This window comes from Garra rufa, chromosome 1 (assembly GCF_049309525.1).
Source record: "Garra rufa chromosome 1, GarRuf1.0, whole genome shotgun sequence".
Taxonomy (NCBI): domain Eukaryota; kingdom Metazoa; phylum Chordata; class Actinopteri; order Cypriniformes; family Cyprinidae; genus Garra; species Garra rufa.
The window spans coordinates 98,490,860-98,513,074 of NC_133361.1; the positions used below are offsets into that span (position 1 = coordinate 98,490,860).

Here is a 22,215-nt window from a genome sequence, read left to right on the forward strand (position 1 = left end):
TGATGCGTTCCGACAGTCCGTGGAGGAAATGGTCCCATAATGCCTTGTCGTTCCAGCCGCAAGATAAGGCGAGTGTGCGGAACTCAATGGCGTAATCCGACACTGACCTGGTTCCTTGACGCAGCAGAGAGAGCGCCCGTGCCGCTTCATTGCCCAGAGCCGACCGGTCAAAGACCTTCCGAAGCTCCTTGGAGAAGTCGGTGAAGGAGCTGCAGCATTCGCTCTGATTGTCCCACATAGCAGTTCCCCATTCTTTAGCGACCCCAGAAAGATGCAGTATCACAAATGCCACTTTGGAACTCTCAGTGGGGAAACAGGAAGGCTGTAATGAGAAAGTCAGAGAGCACTGAGATAAAAAAGAACGGCATGTAGTAGGCTCACCCGCGAAAGGAGCCGGAGGATTAAGGCGGGGCTCAGATCGGCGCAACGCGGGTGCCTCCTCCACGACCAGCGCAGCAGCCGCGGGAATCGCCGGCTGGCTGATTTGAATCTGGTCTAGACGTTGGGTGACCGCGGCGAGCTGCTGTGTCAGGCTTGTCATGGTCTGATGCGATGCGTTCAATTCCTCTTGATGTCGTCCTAGGAGAACGCCCTGCTGGACGATCGCTCGGCGGACCTCCGTGTCCTCAGCTGAGTCCATAATTGGTTGGGTACGTTCTGTCAGCAATGAACGCGGAGGACTCAAATGCAGAGAACAAAAGTGAAAGTTTATTCAGAAAACTTTAGAACACAAAATCAGCACAGGAGCCAAAACATAAAGGAAAGGTGTGGCAATCCAGCGCACACATCCACAGAGAGAGAGAGCGAGCCGAGAGGAATGACTGACGCTCACAATCCGGCATCACAGTCCGGAAAACAAAATAAATAATTAATGCCTCGCCTGAGGATCCTGGACACAGTACAGAGTGAGAAGGTTAGTATACAGCCATAAAGCGTAAAAACACAAAAGACGTACCCACGCCGACAGAAGACAAAGACAGGATATAAATAGGCAGCGGAAATAAGAGACAGGTGTGGCTTGATTGAGCGCACCGCACCGGTAATGCGCTGATTGCTCCCAACGTGAAATTAGACAAATACAGGATCAAAACAAACACCACGTGCAACTGAAGTGACAGCGCACAGGATGGAGCTGGAGGAGCACCCGAACATGACATATCCATTGTGGATTCTAGCCTAGTAACGTTAGCGTTTTTATAGTGCTTTGACGGATTGACGTAATGTAACAACAAAGTTTCTATTGGCCCAGAATTAAAGCAGGGGGAGTGCTGAAAATAATGTGCCGGTTTAATTGTCTTTCATTCATTAGCTGGAGACGTGAAGTTAAAGTCTGAGGGAAATGTTTTGGCAGATTGATACGGTGATGCATTGCTGCCACACATATTTTTTTTCCAAACTTAGCTATGTGGTTATAACGACATCTTTTCTCGTAAAAACGACATCTTTTCTCGTTAAAACGGCATCTTTTCTCGTAATAACGAGATATTATGTCATAAAAACGACCTGATATTCCTGTTATAGATGATATGATTATATATTATGTGAGGGAGCTAAGCGTTTGTCCGCGCTGCCTTCGCCACAGTCCTGACATAAAGGAGGATGCACGCTGCTGGAGTTATATAGAAATACACTGTTTTAATAATTTTAATGTAATGGTTTCAATTGTAGTGGCATGTTTATTAGGATAAATCTCCAATCTGCCCTCAGACCAGAAGATTTAAGATGATCAGATGAAAACTGTTATTTCTGAATAATCGACTCCGAGCTTGGAATATTATTTGGATGAAAGTTAGATTTTACAGAAAATTGAAATACTATCATAAAGAAATAAAAGAGAAATGACAAACGGTTTGGTTGTATTATGATAATAATAATTTCGTTCTGTTTCAAAAATGAACAAAATTAATGAAAAAAAAAAAACAGTTTTAGTATTTTTGTCCGTGGGTAAAAAGAGAGCTTTAATTATGTGGGGGGCAATGAAAAGCCACTTTTCAACTCAACCTGTCTTTGCTGTCTATCGCATCATCCAGAATAATTACAAAAATACAAAAATCTAGCTTAATTTCGTTTTTCCTTTTCTCAAACAAAACGAAATAATATTAATAATAATAATAATTAAGCTATTATTATTATTATTAGGCCTATTATTATATTTTTTATTATGAATTATATTTATTTCTGCTCGTATTTCGATTTGCTGTTAAATCAATCAAAAAGTCAATTATTCAGAATTAATAGTTTTGATTATCTTAAGATTTTATAATAAAAATAATAATAGGGCCTACGCCTAATAATAATAATAATAATAAGCATAATAAAAATTTGAGTGGCCTATTATTATTATTTCATTTTGCTTGAGAAACGGAAAAACGAAAAACTCGATTTTTCGTATTTTTGTTCGTGGGTAAAACACATTGAATATTAATTTAACATGCCTGGGCGGCCTTGATACTTAGTATGATTATATACAAATGATAAATTATTTATTATACATTATTAAATTTTATCTTTAGCTGAATCAAGCCACAAATCTGTACTAAAGACTGTACACTACCTCTTGTTGGATTTATACGAATTAAATAAACACAATTTTGTTTTCGATTCTTTTATTGACGTAGACCTTTCAAGCTGCATAGAGACATAAATTGCGAGAGCGCACCCTGTATTTTTACAAAGTCAATTTGTAACGTTTTGTTGTTATCGTGGAAGTTCATAAAATAAAGCAAACTTTTATATTTCTTTCCTCTGTAATCACAATGTAAGGGATCGCGCTGGCGCCGACCCGAGAAGTGCAGTGTTGCGTTTTATAAATGAGACTTGCAATGAAACGTTATTGTGACTAATTTGCAGAGCGGTACATCAGACGAACATGTATTCTGCATGATGGGATAGACAGTAGACAGGCAGAGATGAAAAGTGGCTTTTCAGGGCCGCTCACGGACAAATATTAAAGCATAAGCACTCTTTTCATGAAAAAAAAAAATCATTTATTTTTCATTTTTTAAACAGAACGAAATCATCATCATCATAACACGATCAAACGTGTGTCATTTTTCTTATTTATTTCTGATACTATTTAGGCCTACATTTTCTGTAAAATCAAACTTTCATCCAAATAATATTCCAAGCTCAGAGTCAAAAATAACAGTTTTGATCTGATCATCTTAAATCCTCTGGGTCTGAGGGCAGATTGGAGATTAATCCTAATAAACAAGCCGCTACAATTGAAACAATTACATTAAAATTATTAAAACAGTGTATTTCTATATAACTCCAGCAGCGTGCATTCTCCTTTAGGTCAGGACTGTGGCGAAGGCAGCGCGGACAAACGCTTAGCTCCCTCACATAATATAATCATATCATCTATAACAGGAACATCAGATCGTTTTTATGACATATGTCGTTATTACGAGAAAAATATGTCGTTTTAACTAGAAAATTTTCGTTTTAACGAGAAAAGATGTAGTTTTTACGAGAAAAGATCTCGTTATTACGACATAGCTGAGTGGGAAAAAATAAGTGTGTGGCAGCAATGCGTCACGTAGATTGACATAATGTAAAAGCCGAATTCTCATTGGTCTAACGTTTCGCACGCGGGAGAAATGACGATGGTCCCTGCACTTTCTCCGGGTTTGATTATATTTTGTGGCAAACTTTCCACGGACCCCCAGGAAGTGCGCCACGGACCCCACTTTGAGAACCACTGCTATAGACAATCAATAAGAGACCTCTACATGAACAAATTCAAAAGCATCATAAAGAACTTTACAGTCATGACTGAAGAGGAACAAATAAAGGTAATACTAGCAGAGGACACACAGCAGCATTGGCTGTGAGATATGTGTGGAGGTGCCACAGCCTGAGAGACAGCAGGTGAATGTGTGTAATGTGTGCATTATATCTGACCTCAGTGTTTCCCTGCTGTCCACCAAAGTGACCCTCAATATGTGTGTTTATGTGTTAAACACTGCATTTTCAAATGTTCAAGTTCCAATTTGACTCACTGTTTTTTAAGTGTAAATTTTGTTATCTATTCATTGTTACATTTGTGTTTGAACATATATCCCAAGCTTTGGCAATATTGTAATATTTACAGTCATGGCAATAAAGCAATTTTGAATTTGAATACAGACAGATGGATGGACGGACAGACAGAGACGGATGGATAGACAGATACTTTGATGTTAAAAGTTGCACTGAATAAATAAAGATGTCCAAAACATTAAACAAAACAGTGTCTGTCTTAATTTCATGCTACAAAGCAACAAAATATGATTATTTAAAGGGGGTGATTCTTTTCTATACCCACTGTGGACAGACAGACACACACACAGTGAGACATAGAAGTTATCAATGAAGTCATCAAAGTGAATGAGTGAATCTCATTCAGGCAGTGGCTTCTGCCTACTCGCCTACTCTTAAAAATGGAGTTCATTTGGCAATTTAGCTTCAAATGCGAGTAATTCTCAAGTACTTTACAGTCCTTGATTCCATGTGTCTGAAATGTATTTACTTTCAAGAAGCATTGGAACCATGTAGTAACTGACAGCCCTATCAACAAAAAACTACAACAAAAATGTTAAAAAAAATCAAAGCATACATACTCTTTTATCCTCTGTTGGTTCCAAAGGCATTTTAGGTCCATTGATGGTGTTTTTGGTGCTGCAAGAAATTTCAGACAGTTTCTCACGTGAGAAATTTGTCTGCAATTTTTCTCTTTTTCTTTTCAGTTGAAATGTACTCAAACCACAACTCAAGAACTTTTTCTGTAAAAACAGAATGAGAAAAGCAAGGTAAGTTAGGATGAGGCAAAGACAGTAAAGCAAGATAAGGTAATGCATAATGATTTACACATACCATATAAGGGTGGACTTTGGGTCTGAATCTGCCATGGTTCTTTTGATTTCTTCAATTAGATTTAAAGATTTAATTGTTTAGTTTTTTCCTGTTATATGATGTTGCAGTTTTTTACAGTTTGCACAACCTTGCCAACCCTCTCCCTGTCCACTAACCTCACTGCTCTCTGCAAGAATGTGACAGCTAATATTGGGTTGGCTAAGGTGCAGTTTTTTTCAATTCTTTTAAAACTGCTTTTTTTAGCTCTTTTTAAGAGCTCTGAGCATTCCTTCTTCTAAAATAAAAAAAAAACTAAAGAAAGAAGAAAAAAACGTTATTGTTTAATGTGCGATTGTGTTAGTCACTGTTCATCTGTATTCTATAAAATAAAATTATTTGTTGCCCTCCAAATGTTTAGAAACACCCTAGGTATATTATAAAAATAAATGAATTAGATATAAATAAATTAGAGCAGGGGTATTCATTTAAAGTTCCAAGAGGTCCGTTCTCCAAAAATGTGTTTTTTTTTTGTTTTTTTTTTTTTTTTGTTTTTTACTAATATTTCGTTTGTTTTTCTCTACTAAACCTCACTCACGAAGACTGTTGATGCTCAATACCATGATGCGAGTTTATAATTTTAAGTAATTTTTTATTTATTTGTGCAGATCGGCTTTTAAAAGAAAAAAAAAAAACACCAGCTCACCTTGTGCACGCGCAAAGTCATTTCCCCGCATTACTTTCCCTCCTTTCGGCAAGTAGGGCTCGCTGCAGCCTGCGGTGGACATCCAACCCCGCCCACATCCATGTGTGACGTCAGACACCACGCCCACGTCAATGCGTCATCGTGTGACTCCCCTCCCCATCGGTAGCCTTAAAGCGGGGGTTGTATGTACATTGCATACATGCAAACCAATACGAAATCATTAAATTCCAACAGAAAATTAGCAAAAACTGCATTCATTTATTAAATCACCATTTATTCAGTGTTATTTTCTACATATACTAAGCCATTGCATTTTAAACATGACACCTATTATTTAACCATGTAAAGTGCTGGCAAGACATTCACACAGATAATTCAACACATCACATAAAGTACAAAGTAATCAAAGAATGATACAACCACTGATTAAAATGTTTTACTTTTACTGAAAAAGATTAAATATTTAATTAATGATGGGTATAGTAGAGTAATAATTATCAGTACTCTTATTAACAGAACTCCCCTAATTTGGTACAAAAATACTGAAACAATTCAGTAGTGATTTCTGTATTACTTTAAGTTAATTTGTTTTCTGAGTGTCCTGTGAGTGTCCTGCTACAAATATCTGGTGGTGATGTGCTTTAATACTGCTTCACTATCAGAAGCAAAACCTAAACAATTACCAAAAGGACCATAGTTCTTCTCAGAAGATAACAGAAATAAAGAAAATAGAAACATTAATAAACAGTAAGAACATGTTAATATAACAATGTAGAGATTACATCTCCCCTGTATTATAGGCCCACCCAATAAACATACAGTAAATGAGCCTGTTGACTTTTTCAGAAAAATCTGAGATCTCTGTCCCCAGCTATGGAGAAGACTCTTTGCTGAGAATTTAGGCTCTTGACAGTCGTGAGAGAAAAAGAAGAATGTCTTTCTTACCACAGCAGCAGAAGGTACTCTCTTCTGAGGAAAGGATAGGAGGGTGACACTTCACTCTTGATCTACTCTTGGAGAGTTGATGAGGAGTTTTGCTAAAGAATAAGGTTCCTGCTCAGCACTTGGTCTTATTCAGCAAAGAGTACCTCTAATGCAGTGCCACATACTCCAGATTCTTTGCAAACTTGAAACTTTTAATAAAATTGACCATATTATTGTAGTCAGGTTTATTGTTTTTATTATAACACATGGCAAATGTATGAGAAAATTATGTCAAAGGTGTTTTTCTTCCTCTTGCTATCCTGAGGCTGTACTGTCAATATCCTTCTCTGGCAGCTGAAAGGGAGAATCACCTTGTTAATGTTGCTACTGTATGTACACACAACCAGTCAAAATCTACAGTCTTTCAGTTTTTTTAATGTTTTTCGATAGAAGTCTCTTCTGCACACCAAAGCTATATTTATATTTAACTTACAATACAAAACATGTTTTCTGTTGTTTTTCAAATACACTTTAAAATGCATTTCAAATGCAAAGGTGAATTTTTCAGTAGCCTTTACTCCAGTCTTCAGTTTCACATGATCATTCTCATATGATTTGATGCTCAAGAAACATTTTTGATTATTATCAATGTTGAAAACAGTTGTGCTACTTAATATTTCTGTGTAAACTGTGATTTTTTTAGGATAATTTTATGAATACATAGTTAAGGTTTAAAACCTTTTTTTTTTAATCTTTTGTAACATTATAAATGTTTTTACTACCACTTCAGATCAGTTTAATGCATCCTTGCTATTTAGGTCTTCATAAAGAAAAAAAAGTGACTCCAACCTAGTGTACACAACTAAATTGGGCAACACAGCATATTAGAATGATTTTGAACACTTACAACTGGAGTTTTGATGCTGAAAATTCAGCTTTGAATTTAAATGAAAACACATCTTGTAATAAACAATGCACAGATTGCAAAGAACTTACATTCTGATGATTACTTAATTTTCCTCACGGCTGCCTTCCTCAGTCATTCCTAGGCCTTCTCATTTTTCACCTTTCCCTTGAATCCACATAAAATATAAATAAAACTAATCAACCAATTAATTTTATAGACAGTTTGAATAAGTTTGTATAAAACTGCAAATCTTCCTTTTAAAATCTTAAATTATTCTCCAGCTTCTAAAGGAAAGGCACAATCTGTGGGTGTGGCCAATGTCACAGAGAATTTGATCTTACTATTAGGTGTCCTGGCTAGGAGATTTAGCTTAAAACCTATTCACGAAACTCTTAAGAGTCCACAATAACCAAAAAGAGGGATACGTCATTTGCATTGACTTTTTTCTTTGTTAAATTTCCACAATAAGCATGGGTCGGAGCTCTTAATACAAAGTGCACCAGACAGAAAAAATTAAGTTTAAAATGTACAGTACATACTTTTGTACACTAGGCCATGCCCCCCAGACAGATGAAGTTCCAGACCCAAAGTCTCAAACAAATCCTGTGGGAAACACAGCAAAGCGATGTGGTTGTGTATTAAAACTCAAATTCAGGCCAACTCAAATATTTTTTAAACATGTTTAAAAATGATATAGCACAGGAGGTGCTCATGAAGGCAGTGGTTTACAATTGTGGTCCAGGTGACCCACAGCACTGCACATTTTGTATGTCTCTCTTGTTAAACCCACCTGCTTCAGATCATCAGCTCCTTAGGAAAGAGCTTCATGAACAAATCTGTCAGTAAAGAGAGATGTGCAAAATTTATAGTGCTGTGTGTCCCCAGGTCCAGGTTTGAAAACGTCTCAGGTTACGTAGGTAACCCTAGTTCCCTGAGGACAGGGAACGAGACGCTGCGTCCTGGTTAGGACACTTTGGGAACTGCTCTCAGCGTGACCGGTTCTGAAGCTCTTATAAAACAACGACAATGAACTTGACATTGACCGGCGCCAGCCCATGACGTCATTAACAAGGCGCCTACTAGTATAAAGGGGCGCTTGTGAATACATCAACCATCTTTTTGTCTGATGGAGACGTAAGTGGGGCCCGAAGCATGGCTACGAGACGCAGCGTCTCGTTCCCTGTCCTCAGGGAACTAGGGTTACCTACGTAACCTGAGACGTTCCCTTCCGGAGGGAACTCTACGCTGCGTCCTGGTTAGGACACTTTGGGAACGATATACCAACACCGCCATGCTGAGGAGTAAGTGAACAACTGACTGATTGAGGAGTCAAGAAGGAACATCACTCCCCACTACCGGCGAAAATCGCTCGGGCCGACGTCACAGCTGGCTCGGCCACCCAAGCACGGAACTCCTAGGAGTGGAGGCCTGATACTTCTAAGCGAGAGTAGGCCTACCTACACTCACCGCTAGTAGTGAAGCTTACCCTTAAGCCTTCACACTAGACGGGGGTTCTGAGGAGCGGAGGCTCTAAAGAGACTCTCTAATCGAGAGAAAGCCTAGCAACACTCTGTGCTTGCGGGGAACTCTGGGAGTGGAGGTCAGAGACCTAACTACACTCAACACTGGAGGTGATCCATGAGGCTCCAGGAGCCTAAGCAATAGAACCACTTAAGTGGAGTTCTCAGGAGAGTGGAGGCTTCTGCAAGAAGACTCTCTAGATGAGAGGAAGCCTAGCGACACTCGATCCTATAAGTAGTGCTGTCTGTAGTGGAGTTGGAAAAACCCAGGGGTTTTTAGAACCAGCTCTAGAATGGGAACGGAGGATAATGCGTAACCCATACCATACAGGATTTTACAAAAGAACCCAACCTTAGGGGGGAATCTTTACCACTCATGTGGATTTTAGAAAGTGCCCAAGGACTTGCGTGTGCACTTACCACTTCACGTGGGTTTTAAAGGAGTGCTCAAAAGCTTCGCGTGAGTACTCACCACTATTGTGGGTTTGAGAAGGTGCCCAGAGCGTAGCGAGGGAAACACCATATAATTATCACAGGCGACAGCAAAGCCTGGAGCTTTGTAGCTCTGTAAGAGTGGAGGTCTCAAACATAAACCCTTGTATGAGGGGAGACCTGACTACACTCATGCTTGTAAGTACAGAGGCGGAGCTTCTGGGGAACGGAGGCTTCACAGAAGACTCTCTAGGGAGAGGAAACCTTGACAACGTTCACTCCACTAGCTCTCAGGAGTGGAGGTCTCAAATAACCTCTTCAGTGAGGGGAGACCTGGCTACACTCACGCCAAAAGTACTGAAGGCGGAGCTTCTGGAGAACGGAGGCTTCACAACAGACTCTCAGGAAGAGAGGAAACCTGACAACGTTCAATCCACTAGCTCTTAGGAGTGGAGATCTCAATAACCCTTCGTGAGGGGAGACCTGACTACACTCACGCCTGGAGGGAAAGACTGGAAGCGGAGCTTCTGGAGAACGGGGGCCTCACCGGGGGGGAAGCCCCAACACGCTCAATCCGCCAGCTCTTTACGAGTGGAGGCCTCAACGCTCTAAGTGAGGAGAGACCTGGCTACACTCACGCTTGGAGGTACTAAAAACGGAGCTTCTGGGGAACGGAGGCCTTCATAGAGACTCTCAGAATGAGAGGAACACCTGACAACGCTCAACCTCCCAGCTCTACAGAGTGGAGATCCTACACCAAATATACAGTGAGGGGAGATCTAGCTACACTCACGTCTGAGAGTACCCGGAGCGGAGCTTCAGGGGAACGGAGGCTTCACAGAGACCCTCGGATGAGGGGAAGCCTAGCAACGCTCAATCTCCTAGCTCTATGGAGTGGAGATCTCACCCAAATATTTTTAGTGAGGGGAGACCTAGCTACACTCAACGCTCAGAGAATACCGGGACTCACAGCAGGGCCCAAATGCTCAGAGCAGGGCCCTGTAGAGTGGAGGCTTTGAAACGAATTTCACAGAGAGAAAAAAGCCTGACAACACTCGGTCTTGGTGAGCGGTATTCTAATAGTCCCTAGCGAGAGATGCTCGAGAGTGGAGGTCTTAACAAAAAACCCACTGAGGGGAGACCTGGCTACACTCAACGCTACAAGTACATGAACCCACATCACAGGAATCTGTAGAGTGGAGGCTTCAAGTCTGGAAAGAGAGAGCCTTAACAATACTCAGCTTTGGCAGAGGGCTCAAAGCACAGAGCACAGCAGTTAGCGAGGCCTAAGCAGGCCTACCAGCTAAATACCACGAGTATGTACTTGTAAGCGGAGCACTGAGGGGAGCGAAGGCTGCAACTGGACGGTTCTCAAGCAGGAGAACACATCTAACCATTCTAAGTCTAAACCATAGGGAAGACCAGTCGCCCGACCTACATCATGACGCCACTAGGCGAAAGGAGGTCTGATCAGCAGCAGCGAAGAGCGGAGGCTCCTACAGAAAGACTCTCAATCGAGAGGAAGCCTGCAGCACCCCGACAACGCTCACCGTGGCAGGAAAGTCTAGGAGTGGAGGTGCTAACCAACAGAGCTCATTAATAATGAGGGGAGACCTACTACACTCAACCCCCTAAATGCTATCTGGACAGAGCTGTAGGCGCCTATACAGGGTTCAAAGGTGAAACCTGGAGGTCCAGACCAGGGCTTCCGCCAAGGAGGACCTAACACTGTAAGCTTCGGTGTAGAGCGAGGCTCGCGAGAGCCTACCAGCTCCCAGAACTGCCCAAATCTGATAGAACTGTGAGAAATCAGCCTAGACAAGAACCTCCATAGAGGGGCATCTCGTCAGCGCAACTCTCAGAGAGAGGAGGCCTGAAAAAAAATCCTCACACTTAGGGGGGGGGGGGTTTTCTAAACTTTCCTCTCTCACTAAAGAAACTTCTTTCTTTCCCTTTTTGACAGGGCCCTGGGGAGCGGGGCCTTCAGTGCGCTGACTCACAAAGAGAGGCAGCCCATGCGCTCAACCCTGGGTTGCTCCTATCTTCTTAAAAAGAGGGTGGGGAACCTACCCTAACCTCCCGGTCTTCACACTCAGACGAGCGGAGTCTAGAGGGACTCTTACCACGGGACGGGGTAGACTGCCACACCCAGTAGGTGTGTAGACATGCATATGCAGGTATAAATAGTGCCTAAGCCGAGCTCGAAAGCAGCGGAGGCTTCAAGGGATAACTCTCAGAATGAGAGGAAGCCTAACAACGCCTAACCCCTACAGGAGTTATTTACGAGTGGAGGTCTTGGTACACTAACTCACAAACGAGGGAAGACCTGGCTACACTCGACACTCAGGGACCTTAGGAGCTCAGAAGCTCAAATACTAAAGTCTCACCCAAGCGGAGCTGGTAGACAAAGAATACGTACATATACATATACACCTATATGTCAGTTCATGTACCGGGCCAACGGATTGAATTTATCAATCTATCATCAGCCCAGCCCCAGAGTCTTAAGGGGAAAAAAGGGGTGGGCGGCCGCACGACGTGAGGGAGAAGGGAGAGGATCGTTTCCCTACGATCCCATCTCCCATAACGCACATCACGTCTCCTCTGAGACCTACCCCTCCCAGGAGGAGGGTCTCGAGTGGCCACACAAACCGCCTGGCCCTACCTCCAGCCCGCAGGCCAGGAGGGGCCAGGCTCCCCCTGCATTCGGGTGGAGATGAGGACCGGTGAGAAATAACAGACCCCAAAGGATCTATTAGCCGCTGAGCACGCCTCCGCCTCCCTGAGTCAGTCGAACATCGTAACGACGGATGTACCGAATGATTCGGAAGGCGAGACTGGCGCATCGAGGAGAAAGCACTCATCTTTCTCCCCTATGTCTGCCAAAATTCACCTACAAGCCTGTGGTGTGAAAACAGCTCAGCCATCTCCACGGGTCTTCATCCTCCAGCAGATCAGCCCGGTACGCCTGCAACACTGCCACTGCGTGCAGGCAGCACCAGCCTGACCCGCTGCCGCGTATGCCCTCAGCGTCGACGCCACCCACGCCGAGGGACAGCAAACGTATCCTCAGGTTATGGCATCGACGGCCTGCCATACTCACGCACTCACTCTGCACCAGCATAACTAACATGCTGATATAGATGAGTGCGGCTGAATATGGCTTATCCCATGCCCTCCCGATCCTAATATATAGATCAGGAGGGAATGGGACATATCTGGGGACTGGTCTGTTATGGTCAGGGTGAAATTGCTCATATAAACTGCTATGAGCAACCTCCCCCTGCACGTGCTTTTACCGCAGATCAAAGCAGACCGCAGCGCGGCTCATAACAGACAACAGCTCATCATACGCGGGGCAGGCAGGCTGTGAGAGCTCAGAAAATCACTTTTCGCCCATAACAGCCACATCCTGCTTACCTGGCTAAAACCAGTAGAGCACTTGCTGCTGTATCAAAGGATGTCAGAGATTAATACATCCTTCGCCCGCAGCTCGCCCTCGTCCGCGGCTGACGAGCGTGAGAGATTACACATCTCTCAACTCATGTGCGCGCTTCATCTGTAACCACCGCGGGCTCGTTCTCCGTGCAGCCTCGGCTGCAACGGGACCCGAGCCGCGTAGGGCAGATAAATGTCCCGATTCCCTCGGAAAAGGGGACAAATGAGAGCGGAGTTTCCTTAGAGAGAAACTCTCACGATGGACGCGCTCTGCACTCTCAAGAACAGAGCGCGCGTGCTCACTCACCCAAACACATAACAAACAGGCTGCGCACGTCATCTGGTGTCAGATTTCTCTGACACGGATTCTGCACACTTGCTGAACTGTATACTCTAGGAATCATCATTCTACTCGAGCTTAGAACAAGGTACGGCTGAAGAACAAAAAGATGGTTGATGTATTCACAAGCGCCCCTTTATACTAGTAGGCGCCTTGTTAATGACGTCATGGGCTGGCGCCGGTCAATGTCAAGTTCATTGTCGTTGTTTTATAAGAGCTTCAGAACCGGTCACGCTGAGAGCAGTTCCCAAAGTGTCCTAACCAGGACGCAGCGTAGAGTTCCCTCCGGAAGGGAACCACTGTTGTAAGTTACCATGACATATGACCAGTGTTGGGTGTAACGCGTTACAAAGTAACGCGTTACTGTAATAATATTACTTTTAGCAGTAACTAGTAGTGTAAGGCATTACTCGTCTGAAAATTGTAATATTATTACAGTTTTCCCAAGCTAGTTACTTGCGTTACATTTGCCAGTAGCACCTTCATCACACACAAGGCACACGACAACACAGAGAACAGAAGGGAAGGGGAGGGGGGCGCGAATGGAACAGTGATTGGTCTGGGTTTGGCACGAGGTATCATTAAATTACCATCACCGATTGGTCGACAACCGGCAGCCAGCAGCAGAGTGGCACTTGCAAAGAGAGACCTGCAATCCCGCGGGACCCAACGCAACAGAGTGCGGCGCGGGACAAAACTTGATGGAAGTGCGTGTGCTGATGCGGGCGGGTAGAGACTTGTGTGTGTGTGTGTGTGTGTGTGTGTGTGTGTGCGGGATGCGGGATGCGGGAAAATAAAATGATTCGCGGGACTCCCGCAATATAGAAATATCTAAACATAAAATATCTAAAAATAAAAAAAATAAAATGTTATTCATCTATTGCACAAAAGCAGCAAGAACAAAATATATGATTAGTAAGAGCAAGAATAGGCAGTTTCAATTTAAAACTTGTTTGCAGCATGAGCAATGTAGCCATCTGCTGATTTTTGGAACGCATCGCCAATCAATAGTGTTTAAGATAGAATTCACTCACTGCTCAAAAGTTTTGAACAGTGCTGAATATTGCGTGCTTACGAATCACAACACAAGTAGACCTTTATGAAAGATTAATTGTGCATAATATCCATTGTGTTATAAGAGCTTTATGAGATCGCGTATGCACTGGATGCACGCAGTAGGTCATGCTTTTTTGTTAAGAATAACAGTTTTTTGTGTAAGAAAAAAAAAATGTAACTAGTAATGTAACTAGTAATATAACTAGTTACTTTCTCCAGGGAGTAATAAAGTAAAGTAAGGCATTACTATTTTTGAGAGTAATATGTAATATGTAATATATTACTTTTTTGAGTAACTAACCCCAACACTGCATATGACAATCATACGAGCATCAACAATTTCACAAAAATGTCTCCTGACTGAGGAAAAAACAAAATCATTCACAGGCTCTGGAATTAGACTATCAATTGATATCTATCTAGCAGGCATGTGATTGGCTAAGGACAAAAAAGCAGGAAAATATACTAAGACACCCCCCCCCCCCACGCCATCAAACTGGTGGCGGATCTATATGGATAGTAAAGCAGGCAGATTAAAAAAGAGAAACTGGGTCTGTGAATTCAATTCTCACAGAATCACAATTGAATTCACAATTGAATTCATATCTTGCTACTCAGTCAGAATCTCATTAACCTGAAGTCCCAGTCTCTGTCACAATAATCATATAGGCTATGTGATGTTTTAGGCCTATTTTGCAGACATCCATTTAAAATGTAGGCAATGGCTTATAAAGAACCTTTTTTCCATATCCACTTAGGTTTCTCAGCTTGCACTCTAGCATTTGTGTGGTCCAGCAGGGTTGGACTGGGGTTAAAATTTGGCCCTGGACAAATCCAGCCCATCCGGCCCACAAAGTCCCCCTGTGAAAGTTTTGTTGGATAATGGGGCTTTTAATTGGAGTAAATAAATTAATGAATAAAACAGGACAGAAACAAATAATGCTACATACTGATAATTTCAAATGCAACAAACTTAATAATGCATTTTGTCACATGAAAATGCATGCAGTAAAGCATTGATTTTGAGCTAGAATGCAGGACATGTATTGCTAATAAATTCTGCACTAAAAAAAAATCATTATGTAATAAAAATATTTTCCTCACCCTCATGTCGTTCCAAAGCTGTATGACTTACTTTCTTCTATGGAACACAAAATATTTTGTAGAATGTAACCATGCATAATTGGTTACCGTTGATTTATACTCTGAGAAATTCGAGACATTTTTTTTTCCATAAAGTATCTTCCTTTATGTTCCACAGAAGAAAGAAGTTCATACAGGATTGCAATTACATGATGTTTAGTAAATGATGACAATTTTTTTTTGGGGGGGTGAACTGTCCCTTTAAGAACTTTAATGGGTAGTAAACACCTAGTTTATATAGGACACTGATATTTATCTTTAATCAGGCTCTTATTACATTAACATTTTACTCCAATTAAAATTAATTACAACAAAACATTTTAAAAGAAAGAAATCGTTGCTTAAAGATATTAACTGAATAGTATTAGTAAAATGGTGGTCACATGAAAACATTACCATGGTTATACGGTTTTTAAAATAAATAGTAATAATAAACTATGATATTTCTAATAAAAAAATTAAAAAACTGACAGTAATTATGTATTGGTGTAATTCCACTTTCCCTCATCATGCAGTTTATAATGTCGTGGCTGTTTTCAGCAGCCCAGCAGAACCTACAGAATCTTTAATGTTTTCATATCACAGGACTGTATATAAGACAATTTTGTGTTTTATCTGAATGGATCAAGCAACTTGCGCTGTTTATCACTTTACATTGTGGCGGGAGCGCAGCGTATACGTTCGTCAGCGCTGTGCGGGTGACTGATCCTGCCGCTTCGCACTTTTGGGCTGTTTGCAGTTTCGATTGCGTTGTAATTTAAAACAGCGCCTAATATGGGGGAGGTCTCCCTCGCTTCGGCGATCGGCCCACTACTCCACCGGCCCACCGGGAATGTCCCGGTGCTCCCAATGGCCAGTACATCCCTGGGTCCAGGTAACGTTAGCTTTGCGTAAAAAAAATGGTTATCATTCGCATGGCTACTTTTACTTGAGTAAAGAAGTTAAATCAGTACTTCTACTTTTACCAGAGTATTTTTTTAACACAAGTATCTGTACTTCTACTTGAGTACGAGAAGTGAGACGGATTATTTTCTTTAAGCAATATAAATCGTTTTTAAATCAATAAACTCCTTTTAAAATCAATATTTTGTGTCAAATTGTTGATTTATTTTGTAGGTAGCCATGTAATAAGCGGGATAATGTGTAGAGTTTGTCTTACATGTGCTTCATGAGGCACACACGCGCGGTCTCTTGCTCTCTCTCCCTCTGTCATGCACGCGCTACGCGGTCTCGCACTCACTCCCTCGCTCTAGATTCCGGGAGAAACTATTCGCAAATACGTCCTTGTTGATACTTGGAAAGGAAGGAAAAATGCATCTCTTTGCCATCTGACGTGCCGCCCGGTGTGGCCCTGTTGCTCGGGGACGGCGATTGTGGTGACGGCTGTGAGATGCCCCCCCCCCCTTTTTTTTTTTTTACAGATCTGCATGATTCACATAGGTCACATTTTCAGGTCGAAAAATCCAGAATTCCGGATTAATCCGGAAAAATCACATCCCTGATCTAGCTATGAGTAATTGAAATGATAAATCCAACCCTGTGGATTACCTGTCTCTCCTCCTGAGCATTTTGTTGTGTGGGTCCAGGAAGGATACTGCAGCACAACTCCTTTAACCATGAGAAAATGCAGTTCCAGCATGTCTTCACATCCAGGACAACAGAAGGGTCAGGGAGGCCTGAAATATAAATATTTAAGCCACTGAAATCAATTTAAATCTATATTTGTGCCTGAGTGACACTGAAACAATGAGGTTTAGTTTTTTACCGAGGATTTGCTGGGTTCTTTTGAACACAGTCTTCATGATGGATGATCTCTTGATCCTGGATCCTTTCTGCCATACACTTAGAGATGGTTTGGATGTCATGTGGTTGTGTCTAAAATACAAATAGCAGCACCATTAGTCCTGTTGCTTTATATATATTTTTTGGTACTGAACAAGTCAGGAACCAAATCAGTAAGTTACCTGTACTTGATACCCATCCCTAATCATAATCATGGTTGTCGTGTTGCTGCTGCCCAGACTCTCTCTCCACCTGTTATTAAAAAAAGTATGTTAGTTTTGAATAAAACATTGATAAAACAATGAACAATGAATAAAGCATTCAAACTACTACTTAAAAAAATAGGCTCAATACATTTAGTGCAATAATATGAAAAATTATCCAGAGACCAGCTTTGAGGACGTGCCCACGACATTTCTGGGACCTTAGCCAAAATCCTTAAACTACTACATAGTAACAATGAACATCATTTCTAATAAGCAACTCACTGAATGATTCAAATGGTTCACTGGCAGTAAGGACATAAAATAGTGAACTATTTATTGGATACATATTTGTTAAAACTAAAGTATCAGATCTGTTTGTCAATGAAAAGTCACTAGCATAAAAATGATGCAAGTTATGTAACGTTATGTAAAAATGTTGTATGTAAAAACCAATAACATGTAACGAGCAAATTACACCATTTACAGGCCTGTTAATCGACAGGAAAGCAGGACATTATTAATCCCACATACACTGAATGGGATTTCGGCAGCCCCGGTCTAATTAAAAGTTTATATAACATCAGTGGTTTATATTTAAGTTTACAATACGGCTAGGCTAGCATGAGCATAGTCTATGCGAACGACAAGCAGTCAACGTTACTATGGAAGTTAAAAAAAAAAAAATGAATACTGTATAGTTTATCGTGGGTAAATTTCAAACTAGACTAAAAATAAGGTATAACATTTTAATTTAGGATTTTAAAAGTTAACTTAACGTTACCACAGACCGCCTCCAGAACTAAGCTAATTAACTTATTTATTAAATTAATATAGTAAACCTCCAAAAACACAAAACACTACTTATCTTACGTGTCATCTAACGTTATATCAGCAAAAAAATATGAATAAGAGAAGATTTTAAGCGCTTACCTTCTCCTTCTCGTCCGTCTTCTGGAAGTTGACCGTTAATGACGGGCACGCGCACGGGGTACGCAGCACTCAGAAAGTGACGTGCGCTGGTTTTAACCATGGTTTTAACCTTAACATTTGTCCCGTTCCCCCTTTCAATAAACCATTCACAACCATAAATTATCACAATTTGCTAAGCAAACTATTTGGTTTTTGTTTTGCCATTAATTTGATGACAAACATTTCTATATTTTAAATGACGGGTTATACTTATATAATAATTCATTCCATCATGCAAAATGCTTGACGAATTCAGTATATTCCCCATATTATTGGCTATTAAAACGGTTTACACCTTTAAAAATAAGCTTAATACATGTAGTGCAATAATATGAAAAGTTAGTTGGAGACCTGCTGACCACGTCGCTATAACGTTTCCCACGCGACCAACCAGCGACGTCTTTTAAGGACGTGCCTACGACGTTTCTGGGACGTTAGCCAAAATTCAAAAATATGGAACGTTACCACAACATCCTCACGACGTTGTCATAAAGTAATGTTACGCTGACCAAATGACGACCAACTGGCGACGTCCTCACAACGTACTGTGTTTGCTGGGAGAGAGCTTCCGGTGTACTAAAATGCGCTTTTTTCCAAAAAATTTTAATTTTTCGATTTGGTTTTGTTGACTTTTTAATATCTGCATTTGAACGACGTGTAATGAAAACAAAATTGAAAATATGAATGAAATTCGTTTTTGTGTTCCCGAGAAAATGTAAATATTGCATAAACCAATCATTTATTCGTTTGTTTGTTTTGAAAACAAAAACGAGAAAACCAATTATACGTAGGTACACGGACCATCCGTGTTTGGCGTTCTCAAACTTTTGACTCGCGAATTGCCTAACTTTCTAAAGTCTATTTACACGTTCTTAAGTTCTATTTAAATGGGGAAAAAACGCGTTTGAGCTGTAAGTGCAGTCATTCTTTATGACAATTTACCTTGTTTTTACTCTAGTGAAAGCGTAGTAACCATGTTGTGTTTTTTGGCTGATCGATTACAACTGTTTGAATACAGTCTTACTATAAATGAAAATCTGAATGAACAGCAACAACAAAAAATGTTGTGCTTGTGTTTGTCGTCATTTACCATGGCTTTACTATAGTGAAAGTGTAGTAACATGTTTTCTTTTCATGACTTGCCTATAATCTCACATATTAAACACAATTGTGCCTGTAATCGTACTTATTAAACTCAGTTTACTCGTTCTTTAACTGTAAACACAGTCTTACTATAAATAAAAATATGAATGAAAGAAAAACAAGTCATTTTCCATAATAATAATAATAATAATAATAATAATAATAATAATAATTTGTTACATTTATATAGCGCTTTTCTAGACACTCAAAGCGCTTTACAGTGTCAGGGGTATCTCCTCATCCACCACCAGTGTGCAGCATCCACCCGGATGATGCGACGGCAGCCATAGTGCGCCAGAACGCCCACCACACACCAGCTTACTGGTGAAGAGGAGACAGAGTGATGAAGCCAATCAGAATATGGGGATGATTCGGAGGCCATGATGGTCAGAGGCCAATGGGCAAATTTGGCCAGGATGCCGAGGTCACACCTCTACTCTTTTCGAAAAACATCCTGGTATTTTTAATGACCACAGAGAGTCAGGACCTCGGTTTAACGTCTCATCCGAAGGATTTTCCATGCTTTTACTATAGTGAAAGTGTAGTAATCATGTTTTGTTTCCATGATTTGCCTATAATCTCACATATAAAACACTATTTGCCTGTAATTTTGCATAGTAAACACATCTATTCTATTTAAAGTTTGATTTGTATTTAAAAAATATGTTTAGTTGTAGACATTGTCATTTCTAATTAACATTTAATGTGATTTTGCTATGTGTGAATGTAGTAATCAAGTTTTGTGTTTGTGTCGTGGAGCAATAAAAGCATTTCTCAATGAAGAAGACATTAAAGCGTGAGAGGCAGAGTTCCAGATGTCAAAATAAGACTTTATTGAACAGAGCAACAAAGCCGGGTCAGCGATCGCCGCATCTCCGTCTCTGTCTGTCCGGGTATCCCTTCTTATACCTATCTGCGCTACCAAATTTGTAGTTCCGGTTTTTTCTTGGTTATGCCTGTCTGATCCCCCACAATGATTTATTGGCCCACCTGGCCCATTTTTAATGGTGGTTTTTGGTTCAGTCAGCCATTTTTAAAAGTAAGTTTTATTCCTCCCCCTCCAAGTTGTTATGGGTCTCCAATTAGTTGGAGGTGGTCACGTGGGGCATAACTTGTATCTGTCATATGTTGGAAGTCATCCAAAGTTCATTGGTTCACTTAAGTTCACTGAAAACTTCCAGTGGAAACCACTGGTGCTGCCCCCTGGCAGGCATCTGCAATTCAATTTGTGTTGATGCAGTTTTAATCTGTGTTAAGACATCTAGTATTATAATACTCAGTATTTTGATAGATATTGATTACTGTTATAGCCATACATCATTTGTTTGAGTATAATAATATCATATTGAGTAGAATAGCAAAATATATATTTTTAGGATACACAATATTTGCAGATGGATTACTATTTATATAAACACAGATGTAAGTGCTACAAATAATAATTTAAATGAAAATGCAATGTTATATAGACATCCCTTACAAAAATTAATTATTTTTTTTTTCAGATTGATTATCATATGTATAACCACAGCTATTAACTAACAATGTACTTTATTTTACATTGTCATTAATACATGCTATATGTAGTTACTATAGTAATAACAGTAAATTATGCATAATTGGATGCAACTAACTGTAAACCAAACAAAACAATAATCTTATCCCTATCGTAACTGCATGTAGTAATTTCATATTCAAATATTTATATGTATAATTGTAGTGTAACACCTTTAAATGTGTAACCTTGTTTTGCTTTATTAGCAATAAAATAATGTTTAATTGTTGTAATGGGTGCCATTATTTAGTCAGCTTGAATATATATAGTTGTATCATTATAAAAAAATTTGTGTACCCTTACGGATGAGCATAAGACACTTCTTTCAAAAACATTAAAAATAGTGATGTGTCCAAACTTGTGAATGATCCTGTATTTCTGTGTTTTCTTTTATAAATGTTTTTTTTTCATAGGAGAGCTGCTTGGTGTTGACTACCTCCTGGGTCAGACTGGACAGCTCCTGGTAGTGGACCCTGACTCAGAAGAGACAGAGAACATGCTGGAGGATGTGGATGAAGGTAAGGATGAAGAAGACGAGGGCTTCAGGGTGGACCAAACACTTGACATTACTGAGTCGAGTCTTACTGATGACCCAAGCTTCTCTCTGTCCTCCACCCAGCCTGATGCCTCCTTCACGCCAGGTGCCTCAGCATCTCCTGACGAGTCTGTGGTATGTTAATATCTCATTTAATGTATGTATGTAATTATGTTTTATGTAATATCGTTAAATTTCTAGGGAAAAAATATAATTTGTGCTGACCTGTAGCTTTTTGTCTGAAGTTGACAAAAAAAATCTAGAAAAATATTTATATTTATTTGTTTTTTTTTTTGTCCCACTTCACTTTACTCATAATTTTGTTTATTTAATTATTATTATTTTTTTTTTGTATTTTTCTCCCAGGCTTTGCATAGTTCTGGTGTGCTGGACAAAGTGGACAGCCTTGCGGAGTATCTTGTGGAGCTCAGGAATCAGCCATCTCTGGCTCTCACCAACCATCAGGTCAGTTTCTCTTCTTTTTTTTTTGAACAATGTGTTTATTGTTTTTGATTATGCAAGACAGATAACAGAAAAACACATTTCCAATTTGTCACAATTATTTCCCACCCCAACAAGAGAACATCACTCTCTTCTCCCCTATAGAAATACACAGAATTCTCCTACAAGAGACAATTTAAATGCAAAACGAATCTAACAATGTACCCAATAACCAAATATACATTACTGTACTTTACACATAAGTTATTTTCCAACAAAAAAACA

At 40.4% G+C, this 22,215-nt stretch overlaps 1 protein-coding gene and 1 long non-coding RNA gene across 2 annotated transcripts in view; one reads left to right on the forward strand and one right to left on the reverse strand.

The window, feature by feature from the left end:
- LOC141340600 (uncharacterized) overlaps positions 1-22,215 on the forward strand; it is a 363,155-nt gene that overhangs the window by 71,580 nt on the left and 269,360 nt on the right. The gene's annotated exons all lie outside the window — the stretch shown is intronic.
- LOC141340949 (uncharacterized) lies at positions 16,843-17,483 on the reverse strand. Its single transcript, XR_012356610.1, has 3 exons — positions 17,264-17,483; positions 17,065-17,174; positions 16,843-16,975 (listed from the first exon to the last, which is right to left on the reverse strand). It is a non-coding gene; the product is annotated as an uncharacterized lncRNA (long non-coding RNA).